General features: G+C 40.7%; 1 long non-coding RNA gene across 2 annotated transcripts in view; it reads right to left on the bottom strand.

The window, feature by feature from the left end:
* Positions 1 to 3,198: 3,198 nt before the first annotated feature.
* The window catches only part of LOC139032367 (uncharacterized), a 34,054-nt gene continuing 12,545 nt past the window's right edge, over positions 3,199 to 24,707 (bottom strand). The window contains exons 2-4 of one of the 2 annotated variants that reach the window (XR_011484879.1): positions 8,210 to 8,527; positions 3,715 to 3,902; positions 3,199 to 3,368 (exon numbers count right to left, since the gene is read on the bottom strand). This is a non-coding gene — a long non-coding RNA (uncharacterized lncRNA). The remainder of the gene's footprint in view (positions 3,369 to 3,714; positions 3,903 to 8,209; positions 8,528 to 24,707) is intronic. The other variant, XR_011484880.1, reaches the window with a different exon arrangement.

Raw genomic sequence — 24,707 nt, 5'->3', positions numbered from 1 at the left:
TAGCATCCGTTACAGTCCTCCTTGGGTATCAACCGAGAATTAGTTCCAGGCCCCCAGGGGAGACTAACCTCCCAAGCTCAAGTAGCTTACATAAAATGGTGAATTTTTTTTTCCTATTATTTGCAATGTAACCTATGGGCTTCCCTTGTGGTTCAGATGGTAAAGAATTCATCTGCTATGCAGGACACTAGGGTTCAATCTCCAGATCTGGAAGATCCCATAGAAAAGGGAATAGCTACCCACTCCAGTATTCCTACCTGGGAAATTCCATGGACAGAGGGAGCCTGGCAGGCTACAGTCCATGGGGTCACAAAGAATCGGATAAGGCTGAGCAACTACCAAGACTGAGTGTCTAACACTTATGCAATGCAAATGTATACTTTGAATCATTTCTATATTATTTATAATACCTAATGCAAGGAAAATAGTACTTTTGTTAATAGTTATAAATACAATGTAAATGCTACATAAATAGTAGCTGAGATGTGGCAGATTCAATTTTTGCCTTTTGGAACTTTCGAATTTTTTTTTTTTCCAATGTTTTTTTATCCACAGTTGGTTGAATTCCTGGATGGGAAATGTGATTGCAGAGAACTGACTGACTGTCTTCTCAAATATCAACCAGGTATAGAGCCCCTCTGCCTTTTTATCAAGGCACCTGGACTGATAGGTGATTGTGGAATTTAAAAACTAAACTATGGATGTGCTAAAATTGTGAAATCATCCTGAATAAAGCTAAACATTTCCTTGCCACTTCTGTGGCAGGTCTCTCGGTACCGGATAATCCAACAGTGAAGTTCCTAGAAGGGTCACCAGGAGGCGACATAGAAAACTAAATCTGCGAGCAAGGAGCCTGATTCCATTCCTTTGTTAGACACCAGCCATCAGAAACAGTGACTAAACAAACTCACTGAGAATTTTGTTAAAGTTCTCTTCCTGTTTATTAAGGAAGTAGCTTTGGGTGAATTTTGACGGACAAAACTTCCCTGTCTGCCAGGATCACGGGTTGAGGGAGAAAATAAAGAGCATATCGCTGAAAAGAGAGGAGAGCCGGGTTGGCAGCCTGAAAGCTTTGATTGGAGATTCTAACTGGAAAGACAAGTCCTTTTCACTCTGTTTTGAAATCCAGTCCTCTTGAAGCTGACTTGTCAATAGCCCCAAATAACCCAGTCTCCTGAAGACTCTTGTGAGTTTTGCTTTTGTTTTTAAATTTTGTAGTATCTTGTTTACTTAGTTTTTGGAGTCCATGAGATTGGCCACTGCTGCCGCCCACCCCTTCCCAACCAGGTACACCTAATGGATTTTAAATGTCAGGAGAAGCCACAACCTGTGTGACTGCTGGGACTCAATGGTGGACCCTTGATGACAGTGGATTATCACCAAAGACTGAGAAGTAATTGGAAGACTGAGCTGATTGGCAGCTTCCTGATCACTTTTCTGACTGAAGGTCAGGCTTTTAGGAAACTCAGAAGCCATTATGTAAGGAAGTGGCTGCATTGAGGCTTTGACAGAATGCATTAACATCTTTCTCCAGGAAAAGCTATCCTGAGCTATACGTAATGGATATCGATTGCTCAGAAAAGACGATATAACTTTAAGCTTTGGGGGGTCTCCAGAGATGAAAGACATAGAAAAAGGAGGACTAGTTTGTAAGAAACCATGCCAGAGCTATCTTACAGAATCCTAGATAAGTGAATGCAAAAGCCATGGACACCAACGATTTGCTACAAGGAGAGCAAAGACAGCATTTATTGAGTGTATGCTATTTGTTAAGCATTAATCTAAGCACTTAATAGCATAATTTCATTTTTAAATTGAAACAACTCTGTGAGTATTGTTCAGTCGTTAAGTCGAGTCCAGTTCTCTGTGATCTCATAGACTGTATGCCAGGCTCCTCTGTCTTCCACTATCTCTTGCAGGTTGCTCAAATTCATGCCCACTGAGGCAGTGATGCTATCTAACCACCCCATCCTGTCGTCTGCTTCTCCTCCCATCCTCAGTCTTTCCCAGCACCAGGGTCTTTTCCAGTGAGTCAGCTCTTCACATCAGGTGGCTTCAGCATCAGTCCTTTCAATGACTATTCAGGGTTGCTTTTCTTTAGGATTGACTGGTTTAATCTCATTGCTGTCGAAGGGACTCTCAAGAGTCTTCTTCAGCACCACAATTCTAAAACATCAGTTGTTCAATACTCAGCTTTATTTATGGTCTAACTCTCACATTAGTACATATGAGCTAATATTATTATTCTCATTTTACAGTTTGAGAAAAATTAAGATCAAAAGTCAAATAATCCACTGAGAGAGAGCTAGCTGATTAAATATCATAGTCAAGACATCGACCCAGGAAGTCTAACTCCAAAGAGTATGCTTTCAATCACTCCCATGCTGCTCAGGTAAATATAATTTTGATAGGGGAAAGGTAGACTCCCTCAATTTCAGACTCCTGGAAAGGAAATGAATATATCTCACTCCCACTCTCATTTTCCATCCAGCAAACTTCCTAACCTTTGGAGCCACAGGGACAATGATTCATAGGTTTACACAGCCAGGAAAGACAAGAACATCCACCCAGTAGTGACCCCCCAGTTTAGGCAATCGCTGGTTGAGATGCTGTTGTTCACAGAGGGCTTCGTTTGGGGATACAGCTGAGGCTTCAGTTCCTTTTACTATTCTCTTGGCCACTCCCTAGCGGGTGCTTGTGATCCCAGAATCTTTTCTGTTTTACAACTACTTTAGGTTCTGGCTTCCCTGGGGGCTCAGATAGTAAAGAATCTGCCTGCAATGCGGGAAACCTGGGTTCGATCACTGTGTCAGGAAGATCACCTGGAAAAGTGAATGAAAATCCACTCCTGTATTCTTGCCTAGAGAAACCCATGGACAGAAGAGCCTAGCGGGCTACATTTCATGGGATCACAAAGAGTCCAACACACTGAGCGACTAGCACTTTCACTTTCTAGGCTCTGGAAGATGCTTTCTCAACAGGACAGGGCTCTCTCTGGGTGATGTTCTACTTCAGTTTAGCATGCCTAGGAAAGCTGTCTGGTGCTGCCCCCACCGTCTGTGCAGAGAAGGAAAACCAGCAGAATTATTGACACTCGAAAGGAGCCAATGCTTCGGGGGATGGTAGGCATCAATACAGAGACAGAGTCTCTGATGAAACCTTCTTCCTTGCTTGAACAGAGAATGCACCAGATGAATGATCATCTTTAATAGGTAAGGAAAGAGAGGACATTTGTACTGCACCTTTTTAAACTCCAGGTCTAAACTAGACTTTTACACACTTACCCTGGGATGTCCACTACAAAGCTTTGTGACCACTGTTATTTTACAGATGAGAAAATGAAGCATAACCAGTCCCCAGATATGCAGCTGTAAACAGCAAAACAAGAGAATCTGACAATATGCTTCAGACCAAAGCCACAATCTGAACTCTTCCCCATTCCAGTTTTGAGGCTGATTGGTCATGCTGGGTGGTTCAATGGTAAAGACTCTGCCTGCCAAGGAGAAGCAGGTTCCATCCCCGGGTCAGGAAGAGCCCCTGGAGGAGGAAATAGCAACCCACTCTAGTATTCTTGACTGGGAGATCCCATGGACTGGGGAGCCTGGTGGGCTCCAGTCCTTGGAGTTTCAAAGAACTGGACACAACTTAGCAACTGAGCCCTGAGTCATGCCCCAAGATGACAACAACATCACAGGTGGTCACAGAATGACTTACGAGTTTATTCTTGGGGAAGGCAACATTGATCTAGGAAGTGGTTTGCCAACCAGGTGCAGTGGGTTGGCCTGTGTTTTTGCCATAAAGCAGCAGATATCAATTTCATTTTCACATCTTCTGCAGGTTCTTCAAAGTCATGATTAGAGGGAAGGAAATATTCAAAGGCCTGTCATCATTCCAGCCGGACTCTAAAAAAAAAAAAAAAAAAAGGTTTATTGGATAGGAAAACAAATGATTTTAGGCATATCATCCAGCATTTAAAAATCATTCTTGGGACTTCCCTGGAAGTCTGGTTTTTAAGACTCTGAGCTTCCCCTGCAGGGGGCAAGGGTTTTATTCCTGATCAGGGAGCTGAGATTCTGCAAGCTGTGTGGCACAGCCAAAATATATATTTTTTAATATTTTTAGAAAAGGATAACAATGTCCCATTGATTCAATAAATAAAGAAATAATAAAAATCATTCTCATCTCATATCAAAACACTTCCATTCTCTTACCTTATCTGCATCAGGCTCTTGATACAATAGTTTATACTGATGACCCAGGAATGGTGAAATTAAAAAAAAAAGAAAGAAACCTGAGGCCCTGACTCAGGGACATGCTTATTCAGGTCCAGGGTAAGTAAATGGAGATGAGTTTGATCTCAGAAATGTGTGTGGTGCTCTCTCTGCAGAGAGACTTGGATGAAGACACTGTTACCTGCTGAGTGTTTGCGCTGCCGAAGGAATGAAAAAAATATCTTCCAAGGAGCACACGTAGCACATTTGATGCCACAGCATTGAGGCCATGCCAGTCAACCCAGAGTAGAAATCAGCTCATTCCATCTCATTAACGCTGTCTTGGTGGTTTAACAGGTTTCTATGCTGAAAATATCACCAGCTGGACACTTGACACACAAGATCCCACCTTCAGAAATGAATTATCAGTCGTAAGTCCAGTGTGATGCCAACTGCACCCTGGGTTCACTTGGATATTCAACTCTCAGAAAGAAGAGTGAGAAATCTAAAAGGGAGGGGGTATATAGATACATCCAGGACTGCCCAGGTGGCTCGGCAGGTAAAAAAAATCCACCTGCAAAGCAGGAGACACGGGAGATGTGAGTTCGATCCCTGGGTCAGGAAGATCCCCTGGAGGAGGAAATGGCAACCCACTCCAGTAATCTTGCCCGGGAAATCCCATGGATGGCAGAGCCTGTCAGACTGCAGTCCAAAGCATCCCAAAGAGTCAGACATGACTGAGCAACTGAGAACGCGTGTATACAGTACATAGAGCTGACTCACTCTGTTGTACAGTATATACCAACACGACCGTGTAAAGCAACTATACTCCAATAAAAGCTAATTCAAAACACAGAGTGTTACAGTGAAAATCATTCCCAGGATCACAGAACAGCCAAAATATGACCTTTTTCACTAGGAACTCCCCCACTTAAAGCAACTATTGAAGCAAACAACAAAAACCTAGAAACAGAGACCAATGATCCTTATACATTTCAGAGGGAAAAATGGCTTAAAATAACTAAATATATAGCAAACATGGATCAATACCATTTAGCTTCTGCTTCTTTAATTATCCATTTACTCCATTATTCAGCATGGGTTCATTGCACACTTGCTGTATTGGAGGCTATTATTCTAGGTTCAGCAGATGTCACCACTCTAATGGCAGAAAATGAAGAACTAAAGAGCCTCCTGATGAAGGTGAAAGAGGAGAGTGAAAAAACTGGCTTAAAACTCGGTGTTCAAAAAACAAAGATCATGGCATCTGGTCCCATCATATCTGGCAAACAGATGGGGGAACAGTGGAAACAGTGACAGACTTTATTTTCTTGGGCTCCAAAATACTGCAGATGATGATGGCAACCATGAAATTAAAAGGGGTTTGCTCCTTGAATCAAAAGCTATGACCAACTGAGACAGAAAAAGCAGAGACAATACTTTGCCAACAAAGGTCCATATCGTCAAAGTTATGGTTTTTCCATTAGTTGTGTATGGATGTGAGAGTTGGAGCATAAAGAAGGCTGAGCGCCAAAGAATTGATGCTTTTGAACTGTGGTGTTGGAGAAGACTCTTGAGAGTCCCTTGGACTGCAAGGAGATCCAACCTGTCAATCCTAAAGGAAATCAGTTCTGAATATTTATTGGAATGACTGATGCTAAAGCTGAAACTCAAATACTTTGGCCAGTTGATGCAAAGAGCCGACTCATTACAAAAGACCCTAAGAAAAGGCCCTGGGAAAGATTAAAGGCAGGAGGAAAAGAGAACGACAGAGGATGAGATGGCTGGATGGCATCACCGACTCGGACATGAGTTTGAGCAAGCTGTGGGAGATGGTGAAGGACAGGAAAGCCTGGCGTGCTGCAGTCCATGGGGTCACAAAGAGTTAGACACAATTGAGTGACTGAACAAGAACAAAAAATTCAAAGCGAAAGTGTGAAGGTGTCAGTTGCTCAGTCGTGCCCAACTCTTTGTGAAACCATGGGCTGTAGCCCACCTGAGTGCTCTGTCCATCAGTTTTCCCAGGCAAAAATACTGGAGTGGATTGCCATTCCCTTCTCCAGGGGATCTTCCTGACCCAGGAATTGAACCTGAGCCTCCTGCATTGCAGATTCTCTACCATCTGAACCACCAGGAAAGCCCAAGGAACCCAAGCCTCATGGAAAGGCAAAACAGGTGATGAAAGGCACATAGGAGGAAGGTAATAGATGGGGTTGCCCAGGTTAACAAAGAGGAGGTGTACACTGTTTGTTAGAGTGGAGGAGCCTTCAAGAACGCACATTTTCATTAAGATCTTAACAAATGTACAAATATTTACCAAGCAGAAACTGAGGACTACAAGGAGATCTGGAAAGTCTGTGGACACCAGGGTTAATAGGTCCATTCATAGTCCATCATAGAAGATGCCATGCTTTATAGAGACCAAGGATGGTAAAGACAGACAGAAGAGGGTGGCTTTACAAAGCTTTTTTTTGTGTGTGAGTGAGGGGAGAGGAATTGGGCAGAGGGGAAAGTTGATATTGGCTTCTAGGGTTCTGTTCTGTATAGACAAGGCCTCATCTGGTCCTTCACCAAGAGAGAGGATGAACCAGCTTAGACTAGAGGCAATAGGAAGTTGGAGGCATTTTTAACTGACTCTTATGTAGATAGTGTAGTGAATTAATATAATAGCAAAGTAAAACTAGGGAAAATTACTCAGAAAAGTTTTATTATTTTTTTTTAAAGGTGACTTAAAAATATTTATTCTACTCCCTCTGCTAACTCAGATGGTAAAGAATCCACCTGCAATGCAGGAGATCTGGGTTAGATCCCTGGGTCAGGAAGATACTCTGGAGAAAGGAATGATAACCCACCCCAGTATTCTTGCCCAGAAAATTCCGTGGACAGAGGAGCCTGGCGGCTACGGTTCATGAGATCACAAAGAGTCAGACACGACTGAGCGACTAACACTTTTCACTTTTTCTTCACTGTCTCAATTATTGTGGTAAAAGCTGACTCCCTCCAGCAGATCCTTGGACCAGTAGCACAGGATTGAATACAAGATAGACTCATTACCTATCATTGAGATTTTAAATAAATGTATTACTTTTTAAAGTAATGAAAATAATGCCCAATGAAGTCAGATACTTAGTGGAAAATAACTGAGATATTGATAATTCTTGGCATAGGACTCAAGTCCCCTAGATGTTGATACAGTACATAGTTCCTCCCCATCCTCAGATTCACGGCTGAATCGGATGAGGCAGACTGGGACCTGGGACCAGAGACCTTTGCTGCAGTGTTTGCACCTGGACAAATACTTCCTCAAGCAACAAAACACCAAGTAACTATTAATATAAGGAACTAAAAATAAATGTGTGCATGTGCGGTTGTGGCAAATTATGGACAAGCAAGATACATAAAGATCAAAACCCAGCTGCCATTTCCAAGGAGCCAGAAACAAAAGCAGGTTCACAGCTAGAGAGCAATTTCATCTTAGGTTGAGTCATACCTTGAGTCTCACCCATACCTGATTTAGATCATATTCAGATGAAAATTTGGACTTTTAGAGTGCACGCTAGAATGAGTTAAGACATTTAGGGCTGTTGTGGTGGGGTGAATGTGTTCTGCACACACGAAGGATCTGAATATGGAGAAGCCAGAGGCAGGTGTGTTATGAGCTGAATCGATTCCCCATCTGCACATTCATACGCTGAAGTCCTCAGAGCTAGAACTTCGGAATTTTATTGTATTTGGAGATAATGCTTCTAAAGAGATAATTAAGTTAAACAAGGTCATTAGGATGGGCTCATCTACAGTAAGTCCCCTATATACAAGTTTCATTCCAAGAGCCAGTTCATAAGTCCAGTTTGTTTGTAAGTCCAACAAAGTTAGCCTAGGTGCCCAACTAACACAATTGGCTATATAGTAGTGTATTGTCATAAGTTTATAAAACTTTTCACACAAATAATGCATAAAAAATAAAAGCAAAAAAAAATTTTAATCTTGCAGTGCAGTACCTTGAAAAGTACAGTAGTCCAGTACCACAGCTGGTATACAGGGGCTGGCCTCGAGTGAACAGGCAAGAGGAGTTACTGACCGGAGCAGGGAGAGGAGGAGCTGAAGAAAGGGGAAGTTTTAGTTGCTCAGTCGTGTCTGACTCTTTGCAATCCTGTGGACTGTAGCCTCTGTCCCTGGAATTCTCCAGGCCAGAATACTGGAGTGGGTAAGCCATTCCCTTCTTCAAGGGATCTTCCCAACCCAGGGATCGAACCCGATTCTTCTTCATTGCAAGCAGATTCTTTACCGTCTGAGCCATCAGAGAAACAAAGGAAATTCTATGAATTCAGAAACCGGGGGAAACATGAATTCAGAGATGGAAGCTAAATGAATGCCACTTTAATCACAATTTCAATTTTTGTCTCATGGTAAGGATTTAATGAACAGCATACCACATTTTAGAAAATTTCAAAGCAGAATTGGAATTAAATCATTAGAAGTAAGAATTAGTAGGGAAAAAACAACAGACTAAAATTCACAAATATAATTAACGTTGGAATTAGCAGTTTCAAAAATAAGAAACAACTACATAATTACACTTAAAGAGTTAAAAGTTGACCAGAAAAAGAAATTAGGAACAAAAATAACCTGTAGATTTAAAAATAGATAAAATATAATTAAAAATTAAAATGCAATGGATGTGCTGAGCAGCATGTTAGACATAGCCAAAGAGAGAAGTAATAAGTTTTATGGCAGGTCTAAAGAAGGTATCCAGTTATGCAGCATTGTGAGATATAGATGAGGGGGAGCATAAGTGACTTATTTAGAAATACTGAGTTGATTGTTTGGTGTATAGTGGATGGAAACCAAGAATGGGGAAGTATACAGCAGAAGCTCTTATCTTTCATTATAAATCTTGAATATTATTGGATATTTTAAACTATATGTATTTCATGAAAAAGTATTTTATTTTTTTAAATTTTATTCTATGATGGTTTATAGCTGATTAATAATGTGTTAGCTTCAGATGTACAGCAAAGTGCTTCAGTGTTACATATGCACGCATCCTGGTGGCTCAGAGGTTAAAGCGTCTGCCTACAATGCAGGAGACCTGGGTTCGATCCCTGGGCTGGGAAGATCCCCTGGAGAAGGAAATGGCAACTCACTCCAGTATTCTTGCTGGAGAATCCCATGGACGGAGGAGCCTGGTGGGCTACAGTCCACAGCGTCGCAAAGAGTCAGACACGACTGAGTGATTTCACTTCACTTCATTCTTTAGGAAAAAAAAAAAAACTTTAAAAAGAGATAAGACAGCTGTCCTTTATGAGACTCAGTAATCTAATTTAGAAATCAAAGTTCTGGTTCATATAAATAAGAAAATAATGTAGACAATTGTGATGAAAATTTAATATATTTATTTTCTGGCTGAAAATCAAAAGATGCCATTTTTCTGATCTTCACAATAATTTTTCCCCTATATTACAAGTTGGTTTCCCCTAGTGGAGAGTTTAGGCAGGGCAGACTAAATCCTGGTGTTGATTCAACAAGCACCAAGACTGTGCCATCATCATTCTGCCGGAGGGACAACGTAAAATTGACTAAGAGACAAAACTGCGGCTGATCCAAAGAGACACGTACAAAGTGGGTCCTTAAAATGCAGTAGAAGTGTCAAGAAATTGCATATTGAAAATTAACTGGAATTGGAGAGTTAGGCAATTTAGGGACAATTTGTTGGAATGAGTAGACTAGGAGGTGGTCTGGAATAATTAGAGATGGGAGTCTGTGCCTGCAGTAGACTTGTGTGAATTCCTCATATACATTGGCATCTGTGAGTTCAACCAATGAAGAGGATGGAGGAGATGAGAAGTCAGACTGTCCTATGAAGTGAATGAGTGAGTGATGGTCACTCAGTCGTGTCCAATGCTTTGCAATTCCATGGACTGTAGCCTGTCAGGCTCCTCTGTCCATGGAATTCTCCAGAACAGAATTCCTGGAGAGGCTTGCTGTTTCCTTCTCCAGGGAATCTTCCCAACCCAGGGATCAAACCCAGGTCTCCCGCATTGCAGGCAGATTCTTTACCATCTGAGCCACCAGGGAAGCCCTATGAAAAGACTCAGAAATTGAACAAACAAACGCACCTATGAATACAAAGGGTAAATTGCTCTCTTATTGTGAAATCAAATGCATGGCTTCTATAAATCAATGAGATTACCAGTCTTCGAGTGATCAAGACAGAACCCAGCTTTGCTGTAATGCTGAAACAGTGTCATGTCAGTGCCACTAGAAATCTGACCGACTTGACAAAGCATCCTGCTTTTGACTAAGAATTCTGGCACTGAGGGGATATTTTCTGGGCAGTGGGTTTACTTAACCTCTTTTCTTTAAGGGGCACTGCTAATATAAGACTGTTATAATCAAATCTTCTTAATACAGAATGATTTTAAAAAGTGATTTACTATTTTAATTAGATGTGATGGTGATCAGACTGCCTTGCATTACACTATAGTACTTAGCAGATGATAGTGTGATTTTCTTATCACTGAGAAAAAATTTTATTAGCAGAGTCAGAGAATGCCCACTTGTATGAGATAACTAAAAATGGTTTTTAGAAGAGGAATAGCTATGTCACAAGAAAAATGGTAAAATCGTCTAAGCCAATGATACTTACAGTCCTATGGTTAAAATCCTTCCCTTTTTCATACCAAAATTTTGATATATATATGTTGTATGTGCTTAGTTAGGATCAACTCTTTGAGACCCCATATAGCCCGCCAGGCTCCTCTGTCCATGGGATTCTCCAGGCAAGAATACTAGAGTGGGTGGCCATTCCCTTCTTCAGAGGATCTTCTCACCCCAGGGATTGAATCCAGGTTTCCTGCACTGCAAGCAGATTCTCTACACTCTGAGCCATCAGGAAAGTCCATGCATATTCTTAAGTATATATTTTTCCCCTTAATTACAAGAGGTACAAAGTTCCTCCTTAAGGCACTTTTTTGACAAGATATTAGAAATAGGACTTTCAGATTTGCTTTAGTTAGCTAGCTTTTTTAATAAAGCCAATGATAACCAAGGAAACGTTGATGTTTCTAGTGGCAACCAGAGTATGGTAAGAAGCCCAGGACACGGTCTGACGTGCACCTTGGTGCTGCGTGTTTGGTTGGTTCGGGAGGTGAAGATTTATCTGATAGGACACAAAAGATACTTTATGTTTTTAAAGATTTTTTGATGTGGACCATTTTTAAAGACTTTATGTACTGAATTTGCTACAATATTGCTTCTGTTTTTATGTTTTGACTTTTTGGTCCAAAGCATATAGCATCTTAACTCCCGACCAGGGATTGAACTTGCACTCCTGCACCAGAAGACAAAGCCTTGACCACAGGACTGCCAGGGAAATCTCCAAAAGATACTTTAAATCACCCTGTTCTCAAGGCTCTTACTTATATCAGCTTGGGGAAAAAAGATTAATTTTTTAAGAAAAAAATCTCATGTTAAGTGGCAAGCACTCATCCAGAGAGAAAAGTAACACGGAGTAACCTACTTCATATGTGAATGTGGATGGATTTGAACCCCAGAGACTTTCTAACAGGCCATCTTTCAGGCTCAAAACTTTGGTTATTGTAGAGAAAAGGAAATAAAGGGGGCAAGAAGATTATTAAACTTCTCTTTGTGTGTTTACATAATTTACTAGTTAAAAGCCAATGGAGATTACTTTTTGTAATTTAAAAAGAAATAGTGTTTTTAACTTAGAAAAATGAGTCATGCCTGATTTCCCATCTCCATCCTCAGCATAGAAAATGGCTTGTCGATGTCCTAAAACAGTCAGAACGAGAACAAATAATCTTCAGTAACAAGGGCACCCCATCCTCGGCCTCTGCTACCACTGAAGGCCGATCGTTAACATGCATTTTCAGCCTCACTGCCCACCTGTCTCCTAAGTAAGAAGCTATTTAGAGTTCCCCACCCACCCAGTGTGCTACTGGGGGATAAGCACTTAGGATGAAGACATTTGGCCACTGTTGACTTAAATGTGGCTTTTGTACTGAATATGAGTATGAGAGAGAAATCCTAGTTTAAAAAAAAAAAAAACTCGGTAAGACACTGAGTAGATGTGAGATGCTTTACCATCTTTTTTGACTCTCCTAAAACCCTAATCACACCTTTTTCCAAAATAGCAAATTCTCTTCTTGCTATTCTTTTCATGCATACTCATCAATTATCCTCACCTGAGTGTGGCATCTGTGACCTGCCTAGACCCTATTGACTACAAGTCAAAATTCTGCTTAGTTTCATGCAGAGGTGGGAAGAACATTCATCCTTTTTTCTCATTTGGTGCCACATGCAATTACATGGGCTCTAAAACAAATTGGCTTGTATCAAGCTAAGTCATTAAAATATTATGAAACTCAGTTCACTATAATCTCAGGAAACATGCAAAAAATAAATAAATAAAACTTAAACTACCATCTCCATCCTTTGTATTAGACCTTGCTCCTATTCACATCACCTCTTTTAAGCATAAAATATGGACACAAAGAGACATGGCAGGTAGGATTATGAGGAGGAAGGCTTGGCCTAGAGCAGGAGTCCCCAACTTCCAGGACTTAATGCCTGATGACCTGAGGTTCAGCTGATGTAGTAATGATAGAAATAAAGTGCACAATAAATGTAATGTGCTTGAATCATCCCCAAACCATCCCTCCTCCCCGCTCCCTGTTGGTGGAAAAATTGTCTTCCACAAAACCAGTCCCTGGTACCAAAAATGTTTGGGGACCACTGGTGGAGGCCATTAACTTATCTAAGCAAAACATTCACAGTTCCAAGACAGAAGTGTCCACACTGGAGGGGGGATGGTGAGGATGTTAGTGGAAGAGTAAGAAATTCATAATTACAAAAGTTGGACTAATCAGAAAAGTTTTATGGACAAGATAAGACCAACTTGATCTCAGAGAAAAAGGATTTGGGACTAGGGAGCTTGGAGTGCATTTCAGGAAGCAGGTGACACTTATGTTAAGTAGGTGTCATGGCAGTGCAAACACAGGGTGGAAAATAATTTCAAGATACAGAGCATTTCAGAATGGAGTGAGTTTATTAAAGACAAAGAGCAGAGATAATGTGGGCACTGCGAGTGCAGTGTGCAAACCTCCTGACCAGCCAGGGAGAGTCATCGGAAGGGAGAATTTTGTTTTATTATTATTATATTTATTATATTATTTTTATTATTACTTTTTTATTAGAGTGGGAGATGTTATTACAGTGGGCTGGCTCAAGGTGAACTGATGCTTTTCATGGGTTGGTAGCAATTTTTATAGCTCCAAGACCAAGAAAATTCCTACTGGAAAGCTGGCATTAGGTGATTGCTTAGGGCACTATAGGGTAAACACTGGGGTGGGAATTTTTGCCTATTTTGGGTCAGAAAGCTGGCTAGTGATGATCAGGAGGGCTTTTGACAACAGTTACAAAGGGACTCAGTCAGCTTCTGAGGTGATCTTGGTTCTGGGCTCTGCTTCTGCAGTCTAGATGCAAGGTCTTGCAGCTGTGACCTTGTAGCAGGGCGCCATAATAACCAAGTAGAACATTAACAGCTTGTGGGCAGCAGGTGCTGGGGAGCAAAGGGAAGATGGAATTTAATGAGTAGATGAAGCCATTCAGTAGAAGAGCTTGAAAGCTAGGTAGAAATATTTAAATTAGATGTTAGATTTAAACTAGCAATAGAAAAACATTGAAATTATAAGCTAAACATGGTCAGCCCACTGGGAGAAATTGTTTCAGTGATTTTGGTTAATTTAATAGGAGTTTGGATTTGTGATGGTGCTCTGTTGGAAAGATCTCCTGGAGAAGGGAATGGCTACCCACTCCAGTAGTCTTGCCTGGATAATTCCAAGGACAGAGGAACCCGGAGGGCTACAGTTCATGGGGGCTCAAAGAGTGGGACACAACTGAGCAGCTAACATCTTCACTTTTCTTATTTTTCTCCTCAGAAGTACTACATTAGACTTTCAGGAAGATGCAGGACCCAATAGGAGCCAAGCCAATTCTTCCATCATGGCCCATTTGGAAATCCTGAAATCTCTAGTTAAAACAGTTATGGCACTTTCCAAAATCTCTGCTTGGTAGAGGAGAGGTGACAGATAAATAGACCTAGGACACAATTCTGAGCTTGGAAACTGCAAAGCTGTCAAAATGTCCAGAAACTCATCCAAAAATGATGGCTGCACAGGGAAGTTTCCCTAATTTCCATTTCTGAAAAAATGAGTCAATAATTCTTTAGCCTCGTGCTACATGTATCATGACACATGTTTGATTTGCAGTCTAAAAGAAGCACTAATATAGAAAAGGGCAAAGAGATGAAAGTGACCCAGAAATGGTTGCAAGCAAAGCCCATTCACAGTGGACCCCAGAAGATTACAGGTCATAAATTGGTGTATGCTTTTTGATCATCTAAATGACTGCCCATGACTTTTTCTTTATTATCTCATAGAGAAGAAGAAGAAATAGAGAATCAGCAGAGAGGAAAAATACTAACATGTTTCTGAACATTTAAGAAGGGCTGGGACATCCCTGGTGGTCCAGTGGTTAAACTTTGCCTTCCAATGCAGGGAGGATGGGTGTGATCCTTGGTTAGGAAGCTAAGAATACCACATACCTTCTGGCCAAAAATCTGCAACATATATAAGTAGCAATATTGTAACAAATTAAATATAGACTTTAAAAAAGGAAGGATGGAGCTCTGTGCTGTTCCCTGAATTGCCTCATTTAATATCAGTTTTATTAAGCACAGGGTTGTTAAGGAATTTGTACAGGATCACACAGCTGCTGCTGCTAAGTTGCTTCAGTCGTGTCCGACTCTGTGCGACCCCATAGATGGCAGCCCACCAGGCTCCCCCATCCCTGGGATTCTCCAGGCAAGAACACTGGAGTGGGTTGCCATTTCCTTCTCCAATGTATGAAAGTGAAAAGTGAAAGTGAAGTCGCTCAGTCATGTCCGACTCTTAGCGACCCCACGGACTGCAGCCTACCAGGCTCCTCCGTCCATGGGATTCTCCAGGCAAGAACACTGGAGTGGGTTGCCATCGCCTTCTCCAGATCATACAGCACCAGGTTATAAATTAGGATGCACCATCTTCAACAATCAATGACTTTCATGTGCTTCTCATCTGGTATAACTGACTGAACAGAAATAGTTGGTTCAAATCTATATATGCTCAACCCAGCGGATCTGATTATTTCTCCCAAGTATTTTCAACAGGTTCACTGCCAAGCTAAGACTGCCTGCTTGCGATCAGTCCTTTATCTCTCTGATCTAAATTAAGAAAGAAAAGAAAGTGAAGTTGCTCAGTTGTGACTGACTAATTGTGACCCCATGGACTGTAGCCTACTAGCCTCCTCTGTCCATGGGGTTTTCCCAGGCAAGAATACTGGAGTGAGCTGCCATTTCCTTCTCCAGGGAATCTTCATGACCCAGGGATCAAACCCAAGTCTCCGCATTGCAGGCAGATGCTTTACCATCTGAGCCACCAGGCTTAACTATGAAGCCTCTACTTAAAGAAGATCCACTCTCTATTCCTTCCCTGACACTTTCATTGTTGTTTTTGTTGTTTAGTTGCTCAGTCATGTCTGACTCTTTGCAACTCTATGGACTGTAGCCCGCCAGGCTCCTCTGCCCATGGGATTCTCCAGGCAAGAATACTGGAGTGGGTTACCATCTCCTCCTCCGGGGGATCTTCCCGACCCAGGGATCAAACACGCATCTCCTGCATTTGCAGGTAGATTCTTTACCACTGTGCCACCAGGGAAGACACTTTCACTGGGTTTCCTTAATTATTTTGCTCCTTCATTTTGTATTTGAGAAAAAAGACTTGATGTTGTTTATTCTTTTATATTTTCGTACATTTTATCACCATCTATATGCAAGGCATTCACAAGGACTACCAGAAAAATAAAACTGCAATCCTTTACTTAAGGAGTTTTTACAAAGAAAGGGAATTTTAAATGTATATTGAGTAATGTGTGTTGAAAGAAACCCTGGAAAACATATCATGTTTAAGTGATAGATTGTATGTGGTGAAGGATCTGAATGCCTGCTTTTGGGATCTTGACATTTATTTAGGCACTGAAGAGTCACTTTTTATTTTTGAGCAGAAAAGTCATTTTAGCATTCCTTAAATCTGTGTCATTTCCAAATACAACTGTGAGATTATTAAGAACTCCATTGTGCATATAGAATAAAAATAGAAAATTTAGAAATGGAAGATGCTCTTAAAATCACTTTGTCTCACTCTCAATGTTCAAGTCAAGAGAGGTTTCTCTTACCTTTCTTTTATTTATTTATTTATTTTTTTACTTTTTCACTTTCTTGTAAAATCCTCAAGGTCTGGGACACCTCTATTAATGATATGGTTAGAAAAATGTCCCTGCATCTACAGGTGATATTTCTGACTTGTAATAAAGTCATTTGTGCTTTACTCCTCAGTGATGGAACTCACGGCTTTGCCAACAGCCAGTGCTTCAGAGACAGCTAAAGCTAAATTCCCAACCTGGAAATAATAGAGATTGGTTTCTTTCCTGCTCTAAAAACCTTATAGCTCTTCTTAGCAGCCGGCCTATTTGCTGAGCTGTAGAAAACCTCTTTTTCATGAAGGAATTTCATTTCACAGATTCAAAATGCAATTCAAGGCTATCACAGGTTATTGGGCCATTTTCCTCATTTTTTTTTCAAGTGAGGAAACTGCCACCTGCAAAGACTGGAGGGCTGGCTAGCCGGCAACCGGGTGGGGCCAGATCCCTCCACACCTGGCACATGTACAGGATTGCTTCCTCCGCACCGTGTTTCTTTGGTCCATGCTCCAACATCAACATCATTCCCCCATCATTGACGAACTTACAACGACCTGTTAATGGGTAGTTTCAGAAAGAGTTCTATCTATCCATTCAATGTCATTCCAGGTCCACATGGATTTTTATTCCAAGCAGAGCTGCTAGGATGAGAAAGAATGAGATGCCATCAGGGTTTCCTCTTCCTTTGTGATAACTTAACTGGACACACCATGTGCCTATTTGTTTTCTATTGAGCACCATTTGCTCTAGTGATTTAGTATCAAAAACATTAGAAAACTGTCAGATAGACGTTCTGCTGGGCACTTTACCTGTTATCTCAAGTAGCTCTCACAAATCTCTGAGGGGGTGTGTGTGCGTGTGCACGTGTGTGTTCATGGATGCCTGTGATTATTATTATACATTTCTATATAGAAAGCTGAAGATCTGAGAGATTAATCTGTCCAGATCCCCTACCTAGTAAGTGCCAAAGCTGAAGGTAAAACTCTTGTCTCTCAGAACCCAAATCTAAGCTTTTTACACTGCACCAGTTTCTTCACTGAACACGTCAATTCTTCTCCTAAATTAAGCAAAAGTCACTGTTGTTTTCATGCAAGGTTTACAATAAACAGAACTGAGCTTAAATTTATGTAGCATTTTGCATTTCCCAAATGCTTTGCATCCTTTTTTATTGCTTGCTTGATGGGAAAAATCTTTAGGAGTGATTTTTGCAAGTCACTGTGGCTAAGGAAAAAGAAAAAGCAAGGACTAGCGGCCTGAGCAGTGATGGCTCTGGCATCCTAGGGCCTTAGAAGTAGGGAAGGATGACAACTTGTAAAGTTCTCTGAGTTCTGTTAATGTCTTAGGTTGATAAGCCCATAAGCTTTTAAGTCTAGATTTAGCATAGGATTGATTGCTGAACCACTAAGAACTAAAGTATCAGATCTCTCTATTAAAAAGCAAAATGAAAAATATTACAGAGATAGACCTGGGAGTCACAGAAGCTCATGGTAGTGATTTGTGGAAATCTTGTTACTGCCACTGATTTATCAATGACTTATGTAATCCAATGAGCCACTAGCCTTAAACCACCTAACATGACCAATCCACTGGGGTGGAGGAGCAGGAAACTATGTTACTGTGTAATACAGTTTCTTTCCTATCCATTTCCTTTGGCTCTATCGATTAGGCTGCATGAATTTACATAAATACAGCAAAGATGCTAGCTTGGTTTATACTGCAGTGACCTCTACTCAGAAACACCAATCCTCCAAAAACTCTAGCCTCATGTTTCCCAGAACTGAATCCTTGAGAATAGTACATTTAAGCAAAATCGAGGTACTGTGAGGTTGAACTAAGATGTGGGAGTTAGTCTTCCCTCCTACCTCCAGATACATAAATAGACCATGCAAAATGATTTAGATCCTAAGCAGAAAGAAAACCAAGAAATGCAGTAGTGATAAAGGACTTTTACCAGCAGGTTTGAAAACATTGCAGGAACAAATTCCTCTGTGAAATATTGTGGCTGAAACCTATCGGGATGCAACTCAAGTCTAAGACAGGTGCTATAAAAATCTGAACTTGCTTCTTGTTCTGCAAGATTTTTTTTTTAGTAATATTAGACACAGAATCTGAATATGGGTACCTTTTTCACATCTGTAGTTTGGGTCGTGTATCTTTTTGACCTACTGACAAAGTGTGTTACTCACATAGAGCATGTGTTGAAAAGTGAAAGTGTTAGTCACTCAGTCATATCTGACCCCGTGGACTATAGCCCACCAGGCTCTTTTGTCCATGGAATTCTCCAGGCAAGAATACCTGAATGGGTAGCCATTCCCTTATCCAGGGGATTTACCCAACCTAGGGAATGAACCCAGGCTTCCCTTGTGGCTCATCTGGTAAAGAATCCACCTGCAATGCAGAAGACCTGGGTTCAATCCTTGGGTTGGGAAGATCCCCTGAAGAAGGGAAAGGTTACCCACTCAAGTATTCTGGCCTGGAGAATTCCATGGATTGTATAGTCCATGGGGTCGCAAAGAGTCGAACACAACTGAGTGACCTTCACTTTCACTTCACTTCACTCCTGCATTGTGGGCAGATTTTTTTTACCATCTGATCCCAGTATCTAATTCATAGTTGATACTAAAGTTAGGCTTATAAAATAGGTCTTCTGATTGTTGATAGCATTCAACATCTTTAAGAGTTTGGTGGTTAAGTGTATAGAAGGGACTCATATTAATAAATCCTATGTTTGATTCTTAACTACACCACTTACACATGCAAACCTGGTCAAATTTGGTAAGCTTTCTATGTCTGATTTTCCTCAAGTGTCAAATATAACAGTATCCATTTCATAAGGTTGTTATAAGGATCAAAGGAGCTAATATATGTAAAGAAATTAGGACAGAAACTGCACATAGAAAATGTTCATAAGTGTCAGCAATATCACTATGTTAAAAATAGCTTCATTAACTCTGAGTCCTTTATTCTATTTATAATTTCTATGACAGGTATTTATGAACACTGAGATACCCGGTGAAGAGCAAGGGAAAGTGAAGGCAGTGATTAATCATCAAAGAGCAAGGATAAACATCTTACACATCCCAGATCCCCCAGTTGGTTTTATATCCTAGAGTACAAACAAATCAAAACATTTTAATAATGCACTTTCATAAAACACAGTGTATGACTCTAACTCAGGAATGTGAAAATGAAAGGCATCTTCTTCCAACTGGTAAAGAGGACCAGAGGACAGGTTTGCTATCTAATTCTGTTGTGAATTCAGTATTATTGTTTGCATTTTTTTGACTAGAATATCACAGGCATAAGATGTTTATTGTAAACCTTTGTCTTTGAGGTTGTTAATTTGCTGGCCCTACCTTGTCATGTATTCTCATTAAGTCCCAATGTGGAAGCACCATTTCAGATTCTGTATCTCATGCATGACTTAAAGGTTTACACATTCCACTGAGAAAAAGGGATTGTTACCTGAAGAATAAGGCAATACAATTTCTAATTTTGTCTTTAAAACCGATAAACTATTTACAATGAGACCTTGTTGAATGCACACAATTGAAAACTTTTATAGGATCACTACCCTGAGCCCCTTCCAGCCCTAGTCATGCAGGCCTGACTATAGTTTGTGAGCCCATCATGTGAACACTCACCTCTGGGTCAAGTTAGGTAAAACCAAAGAGATTCAGAAGGAAACTGGCTGCGTTTTGAGGGTCAAGTGTTGGTTTTACTTCTCCAAGCCCAGGGTCGATTTGGCTGTAGTTATTCACAGGCAGCTGTTTGTAAACTGTGTTGCAGTCTTGCATTAATTTCTACTATCAGTTTCCAGATGACAGAAGCAATTTAGCACGCATGCATGCATATGGATATATATATATATATATATATATATATATATATATATATATAAAGGGTATATTAAGTACTACTGGTGATGTTTTTGTCCTACTGCTGGGTTAAGTTATTTTTCAAGTTATTCTTGCCAGCTACTTCAGGAGACTATTGTAATGACTTAGGACAGTAGTCATACAGTCAATGTACTTTTTCAGCTATGTGTTTTCATTATGTCTGCTTATCCAGTTCTTAATTTTAAAAAAGTATGGATTTCTTTTAATTTAAAAAAATGTGTTTTCTCTACTTCCTTTATTGATTTCATTTTGTTTGAGGCCAAATGAACCTCCTGCAATCATATGTTGATTTCACTTGACTAGATATATCTCCACTATCTAGACATTCTCTTTACTTTGCACCATCCATCATATTTAAATGATAACCCAGATCAAGAAATAATTAACGTTGCTTGTGGATAAACTCATTCAGGTTTATGTACGCTCTCAGAGATGAGGGCTACATTTGGGTCTGTTAGTTTTGACCCAGACTGTGTCTGTTTACTCTGCTTCCTGCTGAGCATCTGGAGATGATTTATGAAGCCTCGTGGCAAAGCCTTTTGTAGTCATGCTCAACTAAACACTAGAATTAGATATACACACACGTATATGCATGTGAGTGTGAAAGTGTTAGTTGCTCTGTCATGTCCTACTCTCTGCAGCCCTATGGACTGTGATCCCCAGTGTCCTCTGTCCAAATCCACTTTTAAGTCATTTAGTCATTCAGTAAATATTATTTAAGCAACTGCATTTTGCCAGGTATTGGAAAACAGAGGAAGGAACAAAGATGAAGGAAAAATGGTCCAACACAAGAAGAAGTAGAATATCTAGATAATTTTTTAATTTATTTTTGGTTCTGCATGGCTGCAAGTTCCTAGAAGACGCAGTTTGTGATTTACTCATTTTTATTCCCTTAGCCCAAGTATAGTGCCTTATATATATAGGTATAACTTTCTCAGGAAACATTCATTCTTTAAGTAAATCATGCAAAAGAATTGTATATTGACAGGACAGTATCTTACTTAGAGGGTTAGGCAGGCAAGGAATTTGACTGGGAATGGTCAAAAATGCATTAATCAATGAAAACATTAGAATCTGGTCTTCCCAGATAGCTCAGTGGGTAAAGAATCCTCTGCAATGCAGGAAATGTGGGAGATGCGGGTTCAATCCCTGGGAAGATGCCCTGGAGGAGGGCATGGCACCCACTCCAGGATTCTTGCCTGGAGATTCCCATGGACAGAGGAGCTTGGCAGGCTACAGTCCATAGAGTTGCAAAAAGTCAGACACGATGGAAGTGATTTAGCAAGTAAGTGAAATTAGAATCTAAACCCAAGGGTCATGTCTCAGAGTCTAAGATGATAATAATTTGATATTTCATCCAATCACAGATAAAATAATGAAAGGAACCCTAGTGATAATCTAATTCAAGTACGTCAGTTTATACATGAGTTCCCTCAAGTGCAGAAATGCTTCCTCTACTTAAAGAAGCAAGAAAGCTACAGCTAGAAGCAAGGTTTCCTCTCTTCTCTAGAGATTTCTTCAGCGCGTCACATTGCTTACCTCTGAAAGCTCTGTTGCTAGGCAACCGTGGGCTCTTTCAACCACTTAAGTTTTAAGTGCATTTTATAAAATTTCTCTGCTTGACAGATTTGAATGATGGTTGGGGTTTAGTAGTGAGAAAGAACAAACCTGGAAATGGCCAGTTTGTGAGCTGAGCGCAGTTAAATCCAATTCATTTCCCCAGTGAGAAAATGGGACTGTTCTGACTGTTGGGAATGATAAACGGGATAATGGCATTACAGCATCAAGCACTCGGTGTTCTCACGTGCCCTGGGAAAGACGACTGAAGCACTCACATCTCTTTCAAAGGTAGCGAATATTAATCTCAGTATGTCCTTCTGGAATACAGCTTTTACATCAAATTACATTTTTTAATTATTTTCTTTCACAGGATTCTCACCTGGGATGTTCTGCATTTAATCTGATTTTTATAGCAACTCAGTGCAGGATAGTCCTTTCCCTTTTCCTTGATTTGTTTTTAACTTTCCCTGGAAAATTGCCTCAGGATCCCTTCTGGTCCACTGCTGAACTTTGGTTCTTTCCATTTCCTTAGCTGATTGACCAAGGCAGCAGGTGGAAACGGAAGCTGATTCCAGAACTGGACTCAGCAGTGCCGCTGCTGCTTATCTGCAATGCACCACAAACTCTTCCAAGCAGAGTTAGCCTTAATGCTGCTAATGTTTTCATTCCTGTATTTTTTAATGTCTAATATACTTCAGTTTGGAACACGGACCACATATATAAGAGGATACAGTCTGATGTTCTTCAAAGCCTTGGCAGTGAGGCACGGATTGTACCCAACTGCTGGTCTCCTGACAACACTTTTGCCCATGAGGCAAACTCTGGACATAGGGCTCATTCCCCCAAAACTGATAATTGGGAGTTTTCTTAACAGCTTAATCCAATCCTGCCAATGTTAGGTCATCAGTTAAGTTACAAGTGATAAAAGAGCTTATGCTAGTTTTTTTAAACTTTTTATTTTGTATTGGGGTTTGGCTGATTAACAATGTTACGATAGTTTCAGGTGAACAGTGAAGGGACTCAGCCATACATATACATGTGTCCATTCTCCCCCAGACTCCCTTCCATCCAGGCTGCCAGAGCTAAGGCTATTTTTATACTTAAAAATATTTGAAAATGTCCAAGTGCCATATGCATTTTATTGAATAAATTCTTGAATTATTTGTAATAAAGCATGTTCAGTTCAGTTTAGTTCAGTCACTCAGTCGTGTCCGACTCTTTGCAACCCCATCAATCGCAGCATGCCAGGCCTCCCTGTCTATCACCAACTCCTGAAGTCTACTCAAACTCATCTCCATCGAGTCAGTGATGCCATCCAACCATCTCATCCTCTGTCGTCCCCTTCTCCTCCTGCCCCCCAATCCCTCCCAGCATCAGGGTCTTTTCCAATGAGTCAACTCTTCGCATGAGGTGGCCAAAGTATTGGAGTTTCAGCTTCAGCATCAGTCCTTCCAATGAACACCCAGGACTGATCTCCTTTAGGTTGGACTGGTTGGATCTCCTTGCAGTCCAAGGGACTCTCAAGAGTCTTCTCCAATGCCACAGCATTTTATTGAATAAATTCTTGAATTATTTGTAATAAAACATGTTAGAAGACAACATATAATCATTTAGTTTTATGTAGTACCTTTCAGATGATAAAATATTTTATTTTTAAAGTTCATAATGACCCTGTGAGGTAGTCTGCTCTGTAAAGAGAAGCTTTTGCTGTTTATACAGATGGGAGAACTGAGCCTCAGAGAGGTAACACGACTTGCCCAAAAGCATTCCATGGAAAAGCTGGAACCTGAAACCAAGGCTTGCAACTTCAAATCCATTATACTACTAATGCTTCTCTTTGTCAAGAGTCAGTGAACTATACTTACTGAGCTATTTATCCCATCCTCTGCTTGGTAGAAAGAAATGCTAATTCTAATTATCTAATACTAATATGAAAAGCAGCAATTGCTTTTGGAAGCCTATCACATAGGCCCTGTGATTGAAGCAGAGCAGGACTCTAAGGTCCTTGCTACCACATCCCTCCCCGCCTCCGCCCACCAGGTCCTCTGCCTTCCTTTTGTCTGTGGGAAACTTTAGTCAAAAAATAAGTTTAATCAGAGACGTGAGGAATGCTGAAACAAAGGAAAACAGTCAAAGGAGACTAAATAGTAATAATGTAGTCATTAAAGATAGTCAAGGACCTTTAGTTCTTTCTCAAGGGCCACAGATAATATTCTGAGTCCTATCCTGTGAGCTGTCTTATAGATACTGAAACACCAGGTGGAGGAGTTAACTACATGATGATCAGACTGTACCCTGGACATGAGCTGCTGCAATTCCAAGAACTGGCCACAGAGAAACGGGAACAAATGGACTCTGGAACTGAAGATTAACTGTACCTAAAACAACCAAGATGATGCTGGTCAGACCACCATGGACCAATCTGAAGATGACTCTTAGAGCTGACTGTGCTGTTTCTGTATGTAGTTCCCTCCCCACTCTGTCTATAAAAGCTCTTGCCCCACTGATTGCCAGTGGGGGTGGGGGGAGTTGGCCTTTGGACAGATGCCCACCACCCTCCTCCTCTCAGCGGCCAGCATCTGAAGTAAAGCAAACTTCCCTTTCCACCAGCCTGGCCTGTTTATTGGCTTTTGAGTGGTGAGCAGCCAGACCCCACACATACCTTTCAGTAACACTTTGACTATGAATATGTTGATAATGTATTTGTTTATTAATTGATCTT

The sequence above is a fragment of the Odocoileus virginianus genome, chromosome 31 (assembly GCF_023699985.2).
Source record: "Odocoileus virginianus isolate 20LAN1187 ecotype Illinois chromosome 31, Ovbor_1.2, whole genome shotgun sequence".
NCBI classification, from domain to species: Eukaryota; Metazoa; Chordata; class Mammalia; order Artiodactyla; family Cervidae; genus Odocoileus; species Odocoileus virginianus.
This window is presented reverse-complemented; position numbering and strand designations above follow the sequence as displayed.